This window comes from Chinchilla lanigera, unplaced genomic scaffold, assembly GCF_000276665.1.
Source record: "Chinchilla lanigera isolate Chin_1 unplaced genomic scaffold, ChiLan1.0 scaffold00025, whole genome shotgun sequence".
In the NCBI taxonomy this organism is placed as follows: Eukaryota; Metazoa; Chordata; class Mammalia; order Rodentia; family Chinchillidae; genus Chinchilla; species Chinchilla lanigera.
This window is the reverse complement of record NW_004955426.1, coordinates 25,748,686-25,769,491: the sequence shown is the minus strand read 5'-3', so window position 1 is coordinate 25,769,491 and position 20,806 is coordinate 25,748,686. Positions and strand designations below refer to the sequence as shown.

At 37.2% G+C, this 20,806-nt stretch overlaps 1 long non-coding RNA gene across 1 annotated transcript; it reads right to left on the bottom strand.

Moving 5' to 3' along the window:
* Positions 1–6,117: 6,117 nt before the first annotated feature.
* On the bottom strand, positions 6,118–20,555 carry LOC106148669. Its single transcript, XR_001234313.1, has 5 exons — positions 20,474–20,555; positions 11,055–11,117; positions 10,312–10,379; positions 8,864–8,917; positions 6,118–6,417 (listed from the first exon to the last, which is right to left on the bottom strand). It is a non-coding gene; the product is annotated as an uncharacterized LOC106148669 (long non-coding RNA).
* Between the last annotated feature and the right edge of the window lie 251 nt (positions 20,556–20,806).

Sequence of the window (20,806 nt, the reverse complement as noted above, 5' to 3'; positions counted from 1 at the left end):
AAGGTCCAGACGTGTGCCTCTCTGAGGGTAGTCCATAATGTTCTTCCCGTTTTCCCCATCTGCTCCAGACTCTGCCTCCTGTTCAGACCAGAAACTCCTGCTTGGCCTTTCCTTACTTCCCTTGTTCATTTTTCAGCTGTTTATAATCTCATCTCTACCTCTTTCAGATAACTCCCAGAAGGCTCACTCGAGCTGACACAGAAAATCAGATAAGAGTTGCAGGTGCAAACTGGGTACCTCCTTGTCTCAGTCCCATTGCCCCTGCCCGTATTTGTTAACAGACCGTCCTCTAGCCATGGGGCTGGGCAGACAGTCCAGGGTGGGGCAGCCATAGCACTTTACCCTACAACGATTGCTTCAGCTTGGGCTCATGAACTTGTAATTAGGAAAGGAAACTTCAGATCCTTTAGATTCTTACTGAAATGACACCAGCCTTGTACAGTGTTGCTTTGTTTCCTGATACATTTATCGAAGAAGAAATGAGAGAAGCACATGCAGAACATCAGAAGATAATTTGTAGATAATTCCCCAGGTCCAATTGCCCTAGGGAACATTACTTTTGCTGGATATAATAAATAATTTCTTCTTTTAAAATTTTGGGGTGTGTGGGTCTCAAAATTAAAATAATTCTGACTCAAATATAAAAGGTGCAATTCTGAGAAGAAAGTCAACCGTAAGCCTTTGCAACACTGTCAGGTGGAATCAACTGGAGTTTATTATTTTAGGGGGAGTAAGGACATGTTGGAAAAAAAAAACTGGAGTGGGAAATAAAGCACAGAGATGATAGAGAGGACATCAAAATGGAGGTCAAAACTCACGACATTGCTCTAAGTAAAGGGAGGTTAAGCAGTCTCCTAAATTTCAAATATCAGAGGAACTTCAGAAGTTCTGGGCAGATAAAAGATACCTGGCGAACATGTGGTAGTAGGTGTCAGACATTTGGTCATGGGATATTCTGAATCCTAGAGGTTAGGTCAAAAAAAGATCTGCTTTGAGAACTGGGCCACGATAGGACTTGTGTTCCTCAGGATAAGAGTGCAGAAGGAATCTTGGTGCTTGTTTTCAGCCACTAATTCTTTCTTTTCTGTAACTCTGGCAGATCTTTTGTATATTATTCAAAGAATGGTACTTCTTGGAACTATGTCTCAATTCCAATAGAAATCTCGACTTCTTTCAGAGGACATTTATAAATAGCATAGGTATTTTTGAGCAGGCAGGCTGTACTCAGGGTTTGAGCTCTGAGTCTTTCCTCTTGTTACATATCATACATTAGACTCCCCGTAGAGAGCAGGAATCAGGGCAGGCTTTCAGAGTCATCTGTTCCTTGGTGCTGCAGTATTACCTGGCAGATGGAACCTTATGGCTAGGTTTTGGGGGAAGGTATTTCTTCCTGACATTGTCAGGAATTTAGGACAGTTTCTTTCTGGCTCATAAAAGTTGTCTTTGTGAACACTGTAATTTTAGCCATCTAGTCCTTTCTCAATTTACTGTACAAAAACCTCAGAGACTTGGTGTAGACGAGGCCCCGTATACTACTAGGATGATAATTTGAGAACAAATTGTAATTGACAATGTTTTAATAGGTGTGATTTTTACCATTTATGTTTAACCTACAATGATATTAAGTGTGAATGCAACCACTGCCAGAAGTCTTATGGAGACCAGGGAGGAACTGAATAAAAGACAGGCTATAGTTTTTCAAACTGGAGGTGAAAAATTCATTATAGTTTATAAGGTGCTGATTATGCTTTGGATCCAGCAATATACAAAGTATGCTAATTAGAGAGCAACTCAGCATTAAACATTTCAAAAGAGTCGAGTCATATCACACAGGAAGGTTACTTTCAAAAGAGTATTCCTTAAACCCAATTTGGATATAGTAAGGATTATTCTTCAGCTTTCTTAAATTTTGACAAGAAAGTTTATGCCTTTGATATGAATGTACATTGAATAAATTCAGAATATGCACTTTTTCTACAGAGTTCACATAGATCATAGTTCTACTAATGCCCCAAAGCCTGCCCCAGCACTTGAAATCTCATAGTTGGCTTGTATTTCTATGTATTGAACAAAATGTCTTTTAAATATTAGAATAAAATTAGACTGTCAACAAACTTGCACAATTCAAGCCTATGTTTAAGTCAACACTTCCATGGGGGAGGATGAAGACTCCAAATATGCTTCATTTTTAATAGAAACACAGAGTGGTTTTCTTTTTTCCCTTAGGAAAGGGATCTCACTAAATCCGGTCTTTGACTGCGTCATGTGAAAGAATTATCATGATTGTGTCCATGTTGCTTCCAATCATCTATGTCAAGGCACTAGCACAGAAGTTTCAGCTCAGAGTGATGGTAATACATAACGGAAAACAAACAACCATTAAGCAAACCTCATTTGGGCTGAAATATTGTCTATATAATTTGCAGAATTTTGTGAAATAATGGAATAGCTTATGTAGTGGGACTACATAGGCTATTTCAAATAAGATAAAACATATGAAGACTTGGATCTTATGAACAGTATAGAATTTAAACTTGACTGCTTACAGATTATAAAAAGTTATGCATCATGTTGATCCAGTATGGGGCCTCCAGTATATCCCCTTTGTAGAATGCCACTGGAAAGAAAAATATTACACATTCTTCTTCTTATTCCAAATCCACCCCAGGAGCCACTGACTTCAGAAGTAACATATGACTCCTTCTTCTAAACTTGCACACAATCACTTATGTGTCAGTCTAAAATAATCCACATCGAGATCTTCTTCAAATTGAACCTCAGCAGTAGTTTAGCTCTTTTCACAGATGGCATTAATTAGATAATGTACTCAAATTTAATTGATACTTTTGTTTTTACTGTTCCTGTTTGAGGTTCAATAACATAGCGGAAAAGTATGAGCTTTAATGAAGAGATCTATGGGTATGGATTCTTGTTCTTTCATTTACTATCTTAGGTGACTTTGGACAATTATCTTTGCCTCTAATGTCTCCATCTGTAAAATCAGATCAATATCTATTTCATATAGTTGTTGTGAAAATTGCTTAATATATTTTAAATTCCTCATACCCACTATGGCAGTGGGTGTCCCATGTTAATTTGGATAATAATCACTTTAGGATCTTGATAAAAATAGCAATGCATTCACAGTGTCTGATTCAAAGATCCAGGGAGGGGCCTGAGATTCCATATCTATTGAAAAACACCCCTGGTAACTCTGCAACAAAGAGGGCTCTGCTTGCTCACTGCAGCTCACATGCCATACGTTTGCCACCACCTAAGGGAAAGCAGGGTACCATTAGGAAAGGGTTATAATTTAAGTAGACAAGAAAATACCACCAGCTCTTTGAGAAAGAAGAACTAGAAGCTCAAATTCTATCTCTTAGATCCATTTCGGCTTAGATTAAAAAGGTAATAAGAAATCTGCAATGAAGGATTGTTCAAGAAACCAGTTCTTCTCAACAAAATCGCATGAGATTTCACTCCAAGGAGTTCTTTTCCTCAAGCTCGTTCCATCGACATCTCAGCCTCTGTGTGATCTCTGGAGCAGTTCTCTGTACAATGACCGATTGTGGGAATCACACTCCTTCACCCCTGCCTGCTGACTGTCCCCAAAGGATCATTTTCCCCCTTGTTCCTTTTTTGTAAAAATACAAGATCACTAACTAGAGATATTAAATATTGAATAAAGTTAAGTTTGCTTTTAAATCATTAAAGGAACACTTAATTCCTTAATGTATGCAAGTACTGTATTGCCCTAAGCCCTTTAATCTTACAAATAGTAATTCATTAACAACATTGAGAAGTAGGTAACCCACCTTGTGGACAAGAAAACTGAGAATAACAGGTTGGAAAAACCGTAGCATCTTCCATGAAGGCATAAGCTAGTAACAGAGCCAGTGTTTCAATCCAGGCAGTTTGGCTCCAAATCTTGTTTTCTTCACTTCGAAAACAAATTGTTTCCTTAAACAATGCAAAGTTTACTGATCCACAAAAGGATTGGAGACATGACATTGACCTAATTAGCCACTAAAAATCAGTTAAACTAAGAATTTAATTACATAGAATTTAGTTTTGTGGAATTTCATGTTACAAAATGCAGTATAAATGATCATGTATTAATGACCAGTATCTACCCATGCGTGATTCATTAAAGTCTTTGCTGTCTTTTTTTTAATTGATTTACACAAGCATGTGCAAAAAATGTATTGTTCATGTAAAACTTGGAGGCACCAGGAAACCTATGTTTATGCTATGGAAAGATAGATATCTGTTAATCCAGACTTTAAAGGGCAAGCGAGAGGCTTTTGGAGGCCAGATCTGTAGACTCCATAGAAAAGAGGAAGATGATTAGATAGATTGTGAGCAAGGAGCTTATGTCTAGAGTCCAAGGCAGGAAGCTGTGTGTTGAATACTGTCATTACAAAAAAAAAAAAAATCTCAAACTAGAGTCTACACGTAAACTGTCCAATAATACTTACATTTAAATTTCTATTTTAAAATTAGTGTTTTGGTCACACTAGCCATATTTCAAGTGTGCTAAGGCTACGTCGTTCAGCAGTGTAGGTGTAGATCAATTTCATGACACAGCATTTTATTGGACAGTACTGCTCTACACTTCAGCATGGGCTACTGTTTAAAGATGAAGTCAAATCCATCACTCATGAAACAGAATCTTGGGGATAGGATCTGGAAAACTGAATGGTAACTCGCCCACAGATAATTCAGATGTGGAACAGATGGGAGAACTGTGACCCCGGGCAGGGACCGATGACAGTGTGGGAGGAAGTAAAGACACTTCAGTGAGAGCCTTCAAACATTAAACTAAGGGGCTAAGAATTAAACCTGAAGAAAAGGTGTTGAGGAGTACAAATTCACAATGGCTAATTTTACAGACTTCCCTAAGGGATAAACAGAGGCTTGGAATTATTACTGGTTTGAGATTTCCCATTATCTCTTTAGGGGTGGGCCATTGTCTCCCGCCCACTAGGACTAAAACCATTAAGATTAAAAGTCACTCCGGGGCAAAGAGCCTCCTAGCATAAGGTCACCTCCTCCTTCCTGAGTCATCCCATAATCCCCTCCTCAAATCCCTTCCTAGATCAATAAATGCCAAGGTTCTGGCTGCCTCCTGGCAGGAGATTGGAGGGTCACTGCAGGGATCACCAATAAAAGGGATCCTTTGAAAGGATAAAGAGAAGAAATTCAGTTAGAATAGTATGCTTCATACTTTGCCCCATTTTGTTAGCAGAATGGTGCGCAAAAACCTCACTTCTCTTCTTGTCAGTAACTTTCCCAGGGCCAGGCTTTCCATAATTTTAGCTAATAAACAGAATCTCCAACCTGACATGTGGTCATCACTATTTCAAGGATTTTCCTTTGGACTTCTGACTTTCTTACCTTTCAGTTGCACCAAAACCTAGCCAGGACAGTGATCTTAACTTTCCCTCAATTTCCTGCCATGCCCTGTTCTTGGTTTATAGCCGGCAACAATATAGCCTAAGTTCCGCGAAGGCAGATGCTAGGCCATTCTCTGCCCAGAAGAGAGCCTCACCCATGATAAGTTTTTCACAGTTATTCCTAGGAAGAGTAGACGAATACTTTAGAAGGATCACTGGCAGCAAAGTGGGAAATAAACTGAAGTAGAGTTGGGGATGGCAAGCCATAGAATAGAGAGCTAGTTGGGAAAGTGCCATAATAGTCCAGATAAGGGATGAGTAGGATCCCACAGGCACAGAGACAGCAAGCGTGGAGAGATGGGACGATAAGGGCTCGGATCTAGACTGCCCCCCAAAAGCCTCATGTCTTCAGAGTTCTGGCTTTTGAGAAGGTATTGGATTACTGGGGTGAATCCACTGGGGAGTTTTAGAGCTAAATGTGCTATTCGGGCATGGGATCTGGTCAGAAGTGGCAGACCTCTGGGGCTGTGACCTGAAAGGGTGTATCTCCCTCCCTGCTGCTCCTCTTGCTCTTTCCTTCACCCTCTATCTCCTGGCTGCCGTGATCTGAGCAGCTTCCTTCTGCCAGACCCTTCCACCATGTCCTTCCTGCCTTGGAGCCAGGTAACTATGATTGAAACCTTTAAAAGACATGAGCCAAAATAGGCCACTTGTAGCAGAGTTCACTACAGGAATAGGTTTAATATAAATACATAGTACGATATCTAGAGGATTTACCGAGTAGGCTTACAATGGCTGCCTGTGGAGTCAAGGGAGGAAGGGTGCAAATGGGCCATCTATGCGCTGCAGAGCTAGGGGATCCAACTGAAAGTCACAAGACTGGAGCTCACTGCAGAGTGAGTCCCATGCAAGTCTCCAGGGGAAAGCAGAAGGGTCTGGGTGGGAAGGCTGAAGATTCTGGACTGGAAGGCTGATGGAACTGGAGACAAACGTCCAAAGGTGATAGCGAGGACTGGAGCTCCTGCAGAGAAGTGTGAGAGAATAAATTTTTTTCTGCTTTAAACCACCATGGATGAGGAAATATGTTACATCAGCCCTAGGAAACTAATACTATTTCTGATTTAAAAATCTATTAAAGTAGTTGTTTCTTACTTACATATATGGCTTAAACATTATCTGGACAAGTAACCCTCTTTGTTCAATTTAAGAAACAAATTTTATTTCCACAAAAATGACAGTGAAGCTAATATTAATGCCGACCTATCTCTTGGTTCTGAATGAATGCTTTCTAGTCATAAAAATTAAATATAGGCCTTCTTTGGCCTTAGCTTTTTACAACTTAGCATCAGGCCCTTCTGTAATTTCTTAGGCATTAATACTGAAAATGCACTGATCTATTTCTCTATTCACAGCCAATAAAGACAATACAATGTATTACTGACACAAAGATAGACATAAATAAGCATTTTTGACTTAACCATTTACTTATATTTCATTTTTAAAGAACTGTCAGAAAAATCAACACTAACACTGCACATCTGTGACCTTCTACTAACTTCATTATTCTCCTATGCCTAATGGATCATTTGGATAGCATAAAGAAAGAAGAATTTCGACCTTAAAAGTCAGAGAGATGCATGTCCACACAGTTCTTTGCCAAGTTAAGTAATGGCAAAACTTGGGAAATTTTCTTTTTCAGTCCAAACAAACTTCAAAGAACTGAAAGGTAATCATTGCTGTCAGATTCTCAATTAAACTGGGACAAAAAAAGTATCCTGCTTGAAATACTGAAGTTATTATGAGGTCAGACCTTATAGTCCACTTCTTCCCATAAACTCATGAACTCTGGTCTCCAACTCTTGTGACGAGTTGGCTTCTGGAAGCAGTGCTGCTTTAGTTCTTCTACCAGTCCTACTACCAAGTTCCTTGGCATGGTAGAGAGCAATGTCTTATTCACAGAGAAGGTGGCAAAATTTCTAATCTTTCAACCATAGCAATATCTCAGGATTGTTTTATTTTAAGAAATGCTATTCCTTCTCATATTCTCTTTTCTCAAGGTTGTGGCTACAAATCTCCAAAACATTCATGTAGAATTCACCTTTTGGCGATGCTTATCCCTCCCCACTCTGTCTACTCTTACCCTTATGTTCCATGGGCTCTTTTCTTTTTCGGTACTAGGAATTGAACTCAGGACCTTGTGTTTGCCAGGCAGGCTCTGTGCCACTCCACTGAATCCCTGGCTTTCATGGGCTTTTAAAAGGGAAGGGAGCTTTTGCATGTATCTTCATAATATTCCTTGGATTTATGTTCTTTTTTGTGTGGGAAAGGAAATATCATAGTATAGTAAATAAAGGATTTGAAAAAAAAGTGAAAAGACATGTTTCAAATTCTGTCAATAATTGGCTCTGGACTCAAACAACCTATTTGTATTTCCATGAAACTCACTGTCATTATCTATAAAACAGGACCAATATCTACTAAGGATTGTTCTGGGGAACTAAGGGGACAAAATATATGGAATATTTGTGTTCTTAATATAAGAAATAAGAAATGAAATCAGTGCCTATCTTCTTTTGCTTGATATTTACCAAAAATCACATTTATAGCAGACTTAAGTAAAGGATGGCACATCCTGCATTTCACTGAGGTTTAAATACTAAATTTTAGAGCAAACAAAAATGTTGGTTTTGTTTCACAGACTATAGTGCATCCAGATAAGGGCACTGCCAGTATACAGGAAATGAATAATGGTTTATGCATGAAACAATGAAGAATTATAGTAGGTTAAATACCAGCTTTGAAAATATACTGTATCTATACAAAAGACAAGTAAGACAAAAAAGTAAAAATAAATATATTCAGTGAGATCCACAACCATCTCTAATTTCAGTTGTCAGTGTGTTTTTTGATTTTGGTTTTACTTTATTGTAGAATAGTAAAGATGTTGAATTCTATTCTGGAAATTAGACCAAGAGAGGCAGAATTTGCTCTTTTCTTTTGAGAGCTATTACATATTATTGTGTTCCTTGGATAGTGTAATTACTTCCATGATAACAGAAGACGGAACAGTCACAGGTGTTGAGCTTTGCACTGCAAACTGTGGGTGAAACCGTCATTAAAAGCTTTGTTCTCACTGTCGCCAGAAATAGGCATCAATGTGCTTTAACAGTTGCCGACACTTTAGTGTATTCATAGAGTGAGACTCTCACAAATATCTGGCAACAACCCGGAGGAGACTGCCCATTTTAGAATACCACTTTCATCAAGCCTTTCTCTCCCTTATCCACAGACCTCACAGGAGCAGCAGGTGTGAAGAACCACAGGAGCTGTTCTTGAAAGACACACCTAGTGATGAGTCTTCACTGTGAGAAGTCTCCTCTGAACACGCACTCTCTATGTATGATGTGCTGAGAAGAGAATGGCCCCCCTCTGTCCCCTTCAGCACAGCTGACAGTGATCATACCCACCTTAACAACTGTCAGAGAGATGCAGTAGAGTCAAGCATGACTCATAGTCTTGACCTAAGAAAGTAATGGACAGAGCTTTAATTAGAGGGGAAGCAGATTTTAAGGAAAGGGGATGAAGGATGTCAGAAAAGGAGTTTTATTTTTATGTTTGAAGCCTCTATTAGGCATCCACATGGAGCTGTCAACTGCATAGTTCAATATGAGAACCTTGAGTTCCTAGGAAAAGTCAGGGCTGATGATATATGTGTGATTTTTTTTTTTGGTCTGATTCTTTTCTATTTGCCTATTCTTCCTTTTTGAAATGATAATTTCTACCCTGTGTCCTTGTATATTAGAGAGATTTAACTGTAATTTTATTTTCAATGTAGCTGATAGCTAAGAGTTTGCCTTGAGTCTCAGAAACTTTGGACTTGAACTTTTCAACAGTGAGCATTGGAACTGTTAATATATTGGTGACTCAGAGATAGGCTCAATGCACTATGCATAATGAGATGAACAGGAGTCTTTTGGTGTCTGGGGGCTTAGATCTAAAATGTCCCCTAAAATTCATGTGTTTGGAGGCACAGCCTGGTTGGAAGAAGCTGGTCACTCGGGGATGGGTGACTAAAAGTTGTATTCTTGTCCCAGGTACCCTTCTATCTCTGCTTCCTGGCAGCTATATGGTGAGCAACTTTTCTCTGTCATACCTTTTTAGTATGCTATTTCTGCTTTGTGGTCAGCCATAGATGCATCCCACCTAAACTGAGACCCAAATAACCCTCTCTCCCCTCCTTTAAGTTGAAGGTATCAGGTACTTTGCCAGAAACGGACTAATACAACACAGAATAGACTGCTTTGCTGGTAAAATGTTAGTATCAGTCAGAAATGTCAGATGAATAACCTTGATTAAAGTATTCAAAATGCTAGTTACTCTGTGATAGGCTTAGTTTTTATTTTTTCTTATTTGAGGGGTATATGATCAATGTAAATTTTTGTGTAATTGGAGCTTTGAAAAAAATAATATCTTAGCACAAAAATGCAATTTTGATATTTTGCAGCTGAGATCTGGAAAGATACAGTAATTAATGTCTATGGCAGATCAGAGAGTGAAATCTATTCTGGTGGTTTTATTTACTGTGGAACCCTCTGATGCAGATTAAAGACAGTGAAGAACTGAAATTTACTAAATGCATTCCTTACACTATAAGTATTTATTCCATTGCTTGGTATGACCTGGATCTTCAGTTAGTTAATTACAAAGCCAAACTATGCCAGATGAAAATATATAGTTAGCAAGTTTCAAAATATTAAAAACATATGTATAATTAAATCAGCATCAGCAACAGCATCATAACATCTTTACAAAATAAATATTAAATAAATGCCCATCTCATTTACATAGGGATGATTGTAAAAATTAAGTATGTCATGTAATAAATAACAAAAAAGGAAAATTTTCATATTCTTACCAGATAAACACAGAAAAACATACTTATCTGTTAAGTTGTTTCAAAGGGTCTTCCTCTAAGTATTTAGTCTGTTGAGGAATCACAATATCATGGATAATAAAAGTTCTTCATCCTTCGACTTAGGGAAATTATTTTAAGTACAATTGATCATGGCAAATGATGCGTTCCATAACCAGCTTTGATAAGAAAGTTCCATTTTCATAAACAATGTACCATAAATATGTATAAAAACAAGTTTAAATGCAGAGGAAAATATTTTTTAAAAGTTTTAAACAAGCAACTAGCCAGCAAATACAAAAAAAAATTAACTGAAGGTAGGAACTCTGGGATATAGATACATGTCAAAGCTACCTTTCTCTCTGATAGTTTCCACTCAACGTTGGAGGTCTTAGGCTTCTATTTCAAAGGATATAAGAGTTTGAGAAAAAGGAAATAAAGCTTGAGAGTCTACTCAAATTAAGTATTCTAATAAAACACACAGATAAATTTGGCCTGCTAAAGGATTACACCATCTGAACAGGGTAAATAAGAAATAAACTTATGCAGAAAAAGACAGCACAGAAATTTATTTGTCTTTAAATTGGTGTTGGATAGTCAGGAATAGAGTATTCCTTGATGCTAGAAGAGAACAACAGAAAATGGAGACACGGTAATTTGTGAAGAGACAATAATCTAGAATTTTCCACAATTATTAAAAAGCATTAAACCAAAGACCTCAAGCAAATTAAAAAGTTTATACTTACAAATATTATGAAGAAACTATAGAACATAAAAAACAGGAGATCTTAAATCAGTGGAGAAATTATCTGCAATGAAAATTGCAGTAATTGTGACAATGAACTTCACAATAAACAATAAGAAAAAGGAAAGGGTAGTAAAATCTTCCATGAGTTTAGACATTCAATCACTTAGAAGTCTATAATGACACGTTCTTTCAAGTTGAACTTTCTCACATGAGTTACAGTGATGGTATCTCTCAAAATTAGAATTAGAAAGGTATATACAATTAAAATAATAGTTTACTACATACAAACAACCTCTAAAAAATTAAAATGTGAATTTCAATCAGAAACAAAATTATCTTAGATGTTTTATCAGGATTCTCCAGAGTGACAGAATCAATGGGATATATTAATAAAAAGAAAGCAATAAATATGTGAGAGAAGACTTAGAGAAATTGGTTTGTGCACTTATAGAAGACAGGAAGTTTCACGTACAGTCCATCTGAAAGCAGGACACCCAGGGATGGCAGTAATGTGGCTTAATTCAAGTCTGGAGACCTCAGAACTAAGAAAGATGATGGTGTAATTTTCATTTTGAATGGATTTTTTTTTTTTTTTTTTTTTTTTTTTTTTTTGGAGGTCGGGTCTCACTATGCAATTCAGGCTAGCCATGAGCTCACTTTGTAACCCAGGCTGGTCTCGAACTCACAATGATCCTCCTGCCTCAGCCTCTCGAGTGCTGGGATTACAGGCATACACCACCATGCCCAGTTATAATTTTCATTGTGTGGCCAAAGAGTTGAAATTCTGTGAGTGCAACACTGATACAAACCCAGAGACCAAAGACCAAAATCCCTGGAGTTCTGATGGTCAAAAGCAAATGAAGTAGTGTTTCTCAGCTATGGGGGTGGGATAGGGAGGGAGATACTGAGTTCAACACTTCCACACTCAGTCATCTTATATGCCAATTTCCTCTGGAAACACCCTCACAAATACATCTATAAGTAGTGTTTTACTAGCTACTTAGATATTCCTTCATACAGTCAAATTGATACCTTGATACCTAACACTAAACCATCACTATCATCTATCTATCTATCTATCTATCTATCTATCTATTCATCTATCTACCTATCATCTATCTACCACAGCTTTTTGTCAGATGGCTTTAATCCTCTGTGAAAAGTAGGAAGCAAAGTCATTTACTAAGAAGGAAAGGAAAACCAGGAGTCATAGTTTTATGGCTTATATAAAAATTTGAGATTATCACTGCAGAAGAGATACTGAGCTGACAAGAGAATATATTTGAATGGAATTGGCTCAACTGTTTATTGGTATAAATTTATTTTTAACATAATTTTTAAAAATAATATCTTGTTTATAATGAAACATATGCCACCTTCCATTCACTTTCTTCTGTGTCATTTCAGGCTATGTTTAAGTTCAAGTATGAAATAGATTCATGACTCTGGATTCTACACGCATCCTATTAATGCGTATGTATATGCAGGGAATCAATAGATATAGGTCAGAAAATAGATACATGATGAATGAATGCATGAAAATTGAAATCACGTTGCATTAAATGCAAAATTCATCTGCAAGCTTACTGACTACCATAAATAGCTCAAGATTAGGCCAACCTTGCTGCAAATTTCTTTCAAATATCTTGTCTTCATTAAAAGGAAATTATTCAGTTATAATGTATAAATTTAACTGAGGAAATATTAGATAAATTGTAGATAACATTTAAAAACTCTATCAGAGAGACAAGGATGCCAAGACTCTTAGATGGATAATCTCTTTCAAGATAGGTACAGTTGAGAAAATTCTTTCATCTCTGGAGAAAGAGAAGTGGGAGCTGAAGAACATGTATGGCCAATTTGCAGCAACCTGGAGAAACCAGCTGACACACTGAGATGATGTTGAGGATTAGAATCCAGAGAAGCCCTGGACAGAACGAGCTCTCACTGCCCAGATTGCTCAAAGGGGTTTACTCAGTGAGGGCTGTGTGCAGAAACTCACAGAGCAAAGAGGAATATTCAAAAGCTGGTAAAGCCAGTTGTCCCGGGGCCTGAGAACAGTTATGCATATATTTGCCCAAGTCTCAAATCAGTAATATGTCAGTAGTTCAAATATGCCTGTAATGGGGCTATTTCTACTAAGAAATCAGTACCTGCTGTAAATCAGACTTTCTTTATAGTGTGGTCCATTAAGCACTTACCAGCATACAGCTAGCAGAATGCTGCACATTAGGCAGAAAAGCTGATTGAATAAGTATAGTCTCAGAGTGTTTAAAATCTATGCCCTACTGGAGGAGCAATTTAAATTTGCCTTGAAGGCGTTTGAAGCTAGGAGACATCTGAAATTAAGTAGAGCTTCATTCCAGTTCTGACCTAGATTAGTTCATAATTAGAAAAATCATCTCCTAATCTCTGATAGAGGAAACAGTATGTGCCTTCTGAAACTATATAGCATCTATTTCAGTTTCCACATTTTTATACACAATATCTGACATATCATAAAAATTAATATATAGGCAAAAGCAGAAACATGTCTTTATAAAAAAAGCAAACCTGTTCTTTTCTTTTATAAAAAAAAGCAAACCTGTAACAGGACACCCACAAGATCAAGAAATTTAAAAACAAGGAGATATAATTATTTTATATTCATTTCTGAAATAAGGTAAGTAGACACAAACAATGGAAGAGGAAGATGAAAAGTCTCAGCGGAAAAATGAAAAATCTAAACAGAAAGCAAATAGAAATTTCTGGAAAAGAAAAATATATAAAATTTGAGAATTCATTTGATGAGATCAACAGCAGAGGGAACATAGCAGAAGAAATGAGCAGTAAACTCAAAGAGGTAAACAGAAATTATTTACAAAAGCATCTAGACGTGATATTTACACACACACACATGCTTTATACATGCACAAACACATGCAAACACACGTATATAGACACAATGAAAAAGAAAGGGAGGAGGGCAAATAAAACATATGAATAGGTTATGTTGATGAATTTTTCAAAATTAGTAAGACATTATCCATAGAGTGAAAAAAAGAAGGAGAAGAAGAAGGAGCAATTGGAGAGAGAGAGTAAAGTGGTGAGGGAGAGAAGGAAGGAGAGAATAAAGAAGAAGAGGAACAACCTAAAATCGCTCTAAGGGCACTTGTAGTCATTACAGTGGTCATCTAAAGAGGAGGAGGAGAAGGAACAGAAACGGGGTGGAGAAGGAGAGGGAGAGAGGAAGGGGGGAGGAAGACAGCAAGGGAGAGGAGGAGGAGGAGAGGGAGGAGGAGGGGGGGAGAGAGGGGGAGGAGGGGAGGGAGGGGGAGGAGGAAGAGAAGGAGGAAATATACCTAGGAACATTATAATCAAATTTCTGAAAAACCAAAAGTAAAAAACAGTCTCTAACTTGAACTTTTGATAGACAATAATATCACTGTTCTAATTAACTCTGAGATGAATATCTTATTAAAGTGAAAAGTTACAGACATGTATTCCAAAAGAAAAGTGGTAAGAATTGTTAACTCTCCATTGACTAGTGAATCATAGTGATCCTCTGAGATTCCCAGGTAATTAGCATCAATTTTAGAGGCACTGGCAAATTTAAATATATGTGTATGGAGATTATATATATATATATATATATTCACATATACAATATTTATTTCATATGTAATATTATTTTCACACATGTATTTCATATATATACATATATAGAAATGTAATTTTCTTTAAAAGATCACCAAATATTTAAGGAAAAAAGTAACTGGATTTGGAGTATATAACACTGAGAAGTATAATATGTGACAATAATAACAGAAAGAGCTGGAAAGAAAACAAAAAATTATAATTACATTGTTTTAAGTTTCTCCCTTTGTGAAAAGATAATTCAATGTAGGATACTATAAGAATGTATATTATAATCTTTGAACTTTGAAATAAAAATAATCCAACGCATAGAGTGAAAAGGCTACTATATTTAAGAAAACTAATCAAATATAAGGTGGGAAATGAGAATGGGACAAACTGATAAATAGATGAAAAACAAGTAGTAGCACAGTGAATTTAATCCTGCATGCATGAACAATGGCTAAATACACCCCTTACACTATCTTCTAGGCCTGCTTTCTGCCATTCAGTTACTTTCTCCATTTGTAAAAGTCACTTAAAATCTTCGTTGTTTTTCATATGGGCAACACTAAAGTTTCTTTCAAGAAGAGAAGTACTGTGCTGATAAACAATCTGATCCAGTGAACTGGGTCTCTAGTTTAATAACAACCTCTAAAGCATCTTCCACTTGTATTGAGAAAACTATCAAACTATATCAAATAGAAATTGAGACCTTTATGAAGACACGCATAAAGAAATATCTAATATTTTACACTGGCAGTATTATAAAGATTGGGCAGTTATTTTTTTACACTATTTTTATTGAATTATCCACGAAAAGTTCTATTAGCAGTTTCTTTCTTTCTTCTATAAATTTTGGAATGATTCTTCGGTGTTCAGGACAAGAGTAGAGGCATATGTTTGTCTACCTTTATTCCCAGCATATTATTTTCAGCTCATTTTAGTCATCTTCAAGTGAAAGTCAGCAGTTTCCATTCTTTTTTCCCATGGATGATTATGATGGCCATCAAAAGCACAAAAGGTCCTCATTCTTCACAGGAAATATGTTGGGGAAATCTTGTCTGTAATTCAAACTTATTGGTAAAGAAAATCATATCCTCACTGTTTTAAATAACCCTGAGATTGATCTTTTATGAAATGAAGAATTCTTTTAAACTGAAAAGGTAGACATGTTTCCCAGGTAACTTCAGCCATGGTGTGGCAGAGAGCCAGTGCACAGGTATTGTCACAGGATAGCAATTTTCTTCCTGTAGTTGTACCAGTGGAACTCCCCAACTGTTTGTTAATACTTCGTGGTGTGTGTTGTGGATGAGCTCATCCGTACAGATTCTCCTTCATACAGAATCTACCATTTTTGTCTTTTTACTTCTCCCTGAGATACCATTGATGTCTGAAGGATAAGGTCCTGTCCTCCTTTAATCCTGATAGTAGCTGGTTCAGTTGACAATGCAAACTATCATGTCTATCTTGCATTTGAATACTCAGGGCCAGAATCTCAAATAAAGTTTTCTCCCATCTGGGCTAAATTCTTAACAGCTGCTGCAAAGTAACGTTGCCTTGGATCCATGATCTTTTGATAACATTAACACACAAAAGAGCTTTTAGCTTTGTTCTAAATTCAAAGTTTCCTTCACTTTAAGACAAGAGTCCAGATCCTTTTGGGATGGGAGTTGCTAACTGTAGAGAGTTGGTTTCATGACCCACTATAGATGCTAAAATCTATGGATGTTTAAGTCCCTTATATAAAATAATGTAGTATTTGCATATAACTTATGTACAACCTCCCATACACTTTAAATCATCCCTCTATATTATGTATAGTACCTAATGTATGTAAATTCTATATAAATGCTACTTAAGTAGTTATTACACTATATTGTTCAAGAATAAATGTCTGTATATTCAGTACAAACGCAATACTTTTCCAAGTAGTTTTTGAGATTGGTTGAATCTACGAATACAGAACTCATAGCTACAGAAGGACAACTGTATGCATATATATTATGTTTATATAGATAGAAATATATGTATATAATTTACTTTCAAATAAAGTAATGAATATATGAATATATGAGTATGTATAAAAAGACTGAAATAGTACATGCATAATAACATGTTAATTATGAGTGCAAGAGGAAAGGATACACGTGTTCATTGTGTTTTATAAAATTTCCTTACAGATTTTCATAATTAAATGTAGTAACAGAGAAGATGGATACTGCTGAACGTGAGGATAAGGACAGCAAGAGGGAGGGCTTGGGTGTAATTTACTGGGAGGGTGCTTGACTCACGTGCTCAAGGGCCTGAGTTTGAGCCTTAGTATCTCAAAAAGTAAAAACAAGGAAAAAAGCAAGGGAGCACACGGAGCAGTCAGCTAGGAAGTTGTCGCGCAGTAGTTTGGGTATTTCCCGGTGCATAATCTCTGGGGTTGGCAGAGGAAAGAACTGGTACATTTGATCACTGTTTGGGTTGCACACTTGGGCTGCTGAACAGAGTGAATTAGAGATGATTATCTGGAATAGTACTTGGCTTCCAGTAGACACTCGGTTGTCTCTTTTTATTTTTTTGAAAAGAATGGATTGGAACATGAGCTTGAGTAAGAGAGAAGCCTTTTGGATCCTTCATTTCAGCAACTGAGCATATATTAATACCATGAATTAAAATGTAAAAGAGAAGAAATAGGACATTTTGAAAGAATACTTTGGACGAGTTGAGTTTGAGGTTTCTTATAGATCATCAAAATATAAGCTTTGGGTAGGTAGTTATATGGAGAACTCAGGAACAGTTGATTTCAGAATTGTTGGCCAATGGAGTAACTGAAATAATTACATCAGAAACATTGTCAAGGAAGAGATTCTAGAATCAAAGTAAACTTGATTCAGTATAAATTCCTGAGATAATAATATTGAGTATATGGGTGGAGAAGGGAAAAGCCAGCAAAGAAGTCTGACGAGAAAATGAGAGAAAAACCAAAGGAGAGCAAAAATAAGAAAATCAAAGGCAGAGTATTTTATGAGGGAGGTAGTGCTCAAGAAAGGCCAAGCAAGATGAGATTGGAAGGTGAATGTTAAGAGCTTTTGTTGGCCTGAGAGAGCAATTTGAAAGAGCATTGAAGGCCGACCTGCACTACAGCGGACTGCAAAGCTGAATGACAGAGGAATGAGGAAATGGGAAGAGTGAGTGAGGCACCTCCTTTAAGGAATCAATGTGGAAAAGGAAAGAGGAGAGATGAGGACTTGCTGGCTGTTACTTGAAGAGATAGGATTTATTTTTAAAGGTAAAAGACATTTTGATATAGGGGAATGAAACTCCCCACCTGCTAGATGTCCTAAACACCAATTTTGCATTCTCTAAAGTTGAGGAATGAATTCCAGGAACAACAGAGGTTAAGAGGAGGAAGAAATTATTGAGAGAAAGAAAGTTTCTGTCTGAGAGGGACAGAGGGGGCCTGGAAAGCGGGTTGCCCACCAACCATGCTTCTCAAGGGTGTTTTATTGAGCAAAGCCACAAGGTGAGGAGGGCTTAAGGTGGGACAGGACTATAACCAATCAATAAGATTCCAAGTATAGTTGCTTAGGTAATATTGATCCAATGGCAAATCATAGGATGGGTGTGAGGTGGTACAAAGCTGTGGTCAACCCATAAGTACACAACAAGTATAGTCACTGGAGTAACATTGATTACATGGGGATCAAATGGGGAAACAAGTCACAGAGCAAGCGCACATGGGCAGATAAGGACATTCCTGGAAGGACTCCTTAGAATATCAGTCACTGCTGTTCATCCCTAGGAGAAATAGATGGGTGAGTAGTTCTTTTTCTTGAAGCCTGGCCTTCAGTGAATAGTCCCACAGTTGTCTTCTGCACTGACCTCTCCAGGGCCCAGCCCTGTGTGCCTGCCTATGATACTTCTACCTAACTATAATAATTGGAGTATACATAAACTCAAGCTGTAAACAGTAAATTTCAAGGCAAAACTATAGTTTTAAAAAAGGAAAGAAGTAATTGCTAGTACAATGTCTCTGGGAAGACTGCAAATTTCGAGAACCAGAACAGAGTAATGGAAGGTGGGCCTTGGACACAGGGAGGGCTCCTCGATTGCCACAAGAAGGAGAGGAGTGTACAGATGTAGAGCTTGCTCACTGTATGAGTTCCACAGCAAGAAAGAAAGCAGTGCTTGGTCAGATGGCTTTAATCCTCTCTGAAAAGTAGGAGGTAAGGCCATTTACTGTCCAGGTAAAGGAAGGGCAGGAGCTGCATGGCAAGCGTAGGAAGTTTGAGATAATCATTGCAGGAGAGGTACTGAGCTAATAAGAGAAACAGCAGGATTGCTGGGCAATGTTAAAGGTGTGGTGAGGTGGAAGTCCCTTAAACAGAGTTTCATCACCCTTTTGTGCTCACAGGTACTATTCCCATGTGAGCGAGGGCAGAAAGAAACAGAAATCCAACTACTTTTGTATTTTTACCCATGACTGGTCTTGCAACTGTCAAAACTTTACAGTCATTTTGAAGATTTGTTTTCAACTGGCAGCTAAATTTAAAATAGTTTCCTTTTCTGATTATTCCTATATGCAAGTTTAGTGAAAAGTTCTGATTCTTTGTAGGTTCTGACTCTTTTGGACTTCTGCAATGACTGTTCCTGGTGTAAATATATTGGAGAGTGCACACTTGAATAGAGAAACAGTGCGAAGAGTGACTAGGACCCGAGACATGAAGATGAGACAGTGCTGGAGAGAGGACAAAGAGTAAAGCGGAGCATGTTGTACTCGATGCCAGTGGTGACTCAGAGGATTCAAGAGCCGGTTTTCATTAACGTACTGTGAATCTCAACAATGACTATGTACTGAGGATTTACTACATGGCAGATACTGTGCAAACTATTCATTATCTCATGTGATTCTCAGAATTGTTTGGGATGCAATATTGCTTCTGCTTTTAAAATTTTGGTAAGAACATGCATAACATTTCCACTAATAATCTTTACGTCACGTTACGTATGTTAACACTGCTGTGAATATTCATCTCTAGAAAATATTTACCTTTCTGAATTGAAATGTTGTACCTATTAATAATTCCACATTATTCTCATTTTTGAAGATAAGCCAGACCAGAAAAAAAGTTTTTCAAGGACACAGAACTGGCATGGGTCTTTAATTTAGGATCTGGTGCTGGGCATGGTGCCAGCCCTCTAATACCAGCACTTGGGAGGCTGAGGCAAGAGGATTTCCATGAGTTCAAGGCCAGCCTGGGCTACATAGTGAGTGTAAATCCAGCCTGAATGACATTGTAAGACCCTGTCTCAAAAATAACAAAAAACAAAAAACAAGGTCTGTCATTTATGTATCTGGAAGTACTTGAATTGAATATGAATTTCCAGACAAAATTGTCAGTTTGTACCTAAGTTCCTGTTTCCAATAACGAAGGATTGTACTGAGACAATAGGTTGGTTGGAGAGCTGGTATATCAGAGGCCTTTGTACAGTCATTTTGTAGTGTGGACTAATGAGTTCACTGTTTCACAGCCTTTCTCACTCATAATAAATACTTCCAGCTTCTGTGACTCTTTTATTTGCCAAAGAATAATTCCTTTTGATCACCATCAGTTAACTTTTTTGAATTATCTTTGAGGCTAGAATGGCTAGCTATAGAGCAACCTAATAAAAAAAAAACACTTAACTGAAACTGTAAGCTCCTCTTGAAACTGATAATTTATGAAGTAATTATAGCCTGACCATCTTTTACTCAGACTGAGCAGAGAAAATAAAACAAGAAATCCGCACTACTTTTTCTAGTGATCTTACCTTGTTTTTGTCCTTTTGTATTTTTTCCCTGCTAACTTCTTTCTGTGAAGTCACCGTACCTACCAACTGTATGTACATCAACTGGCAATACACTTTAATGTGTTGCTTGGATACAGATGTTTGGAAATATAGGAGCACAATTTACGCCTTATTCTGTTGCTAAGGAAACTGGGAAACTTTGAGATTTTCCTTTGGAAATCATCATCAAGAGCTGGAAAAATCTATTGAGAGGTTTATAAGAATAAAAATATGTATGACATGGGCCAATTGTGTTTCTATTCTGGAAAGTTAGTATTTATAAGCTTCTGTAGCTTTTTTCTGTGTGTGGAATAA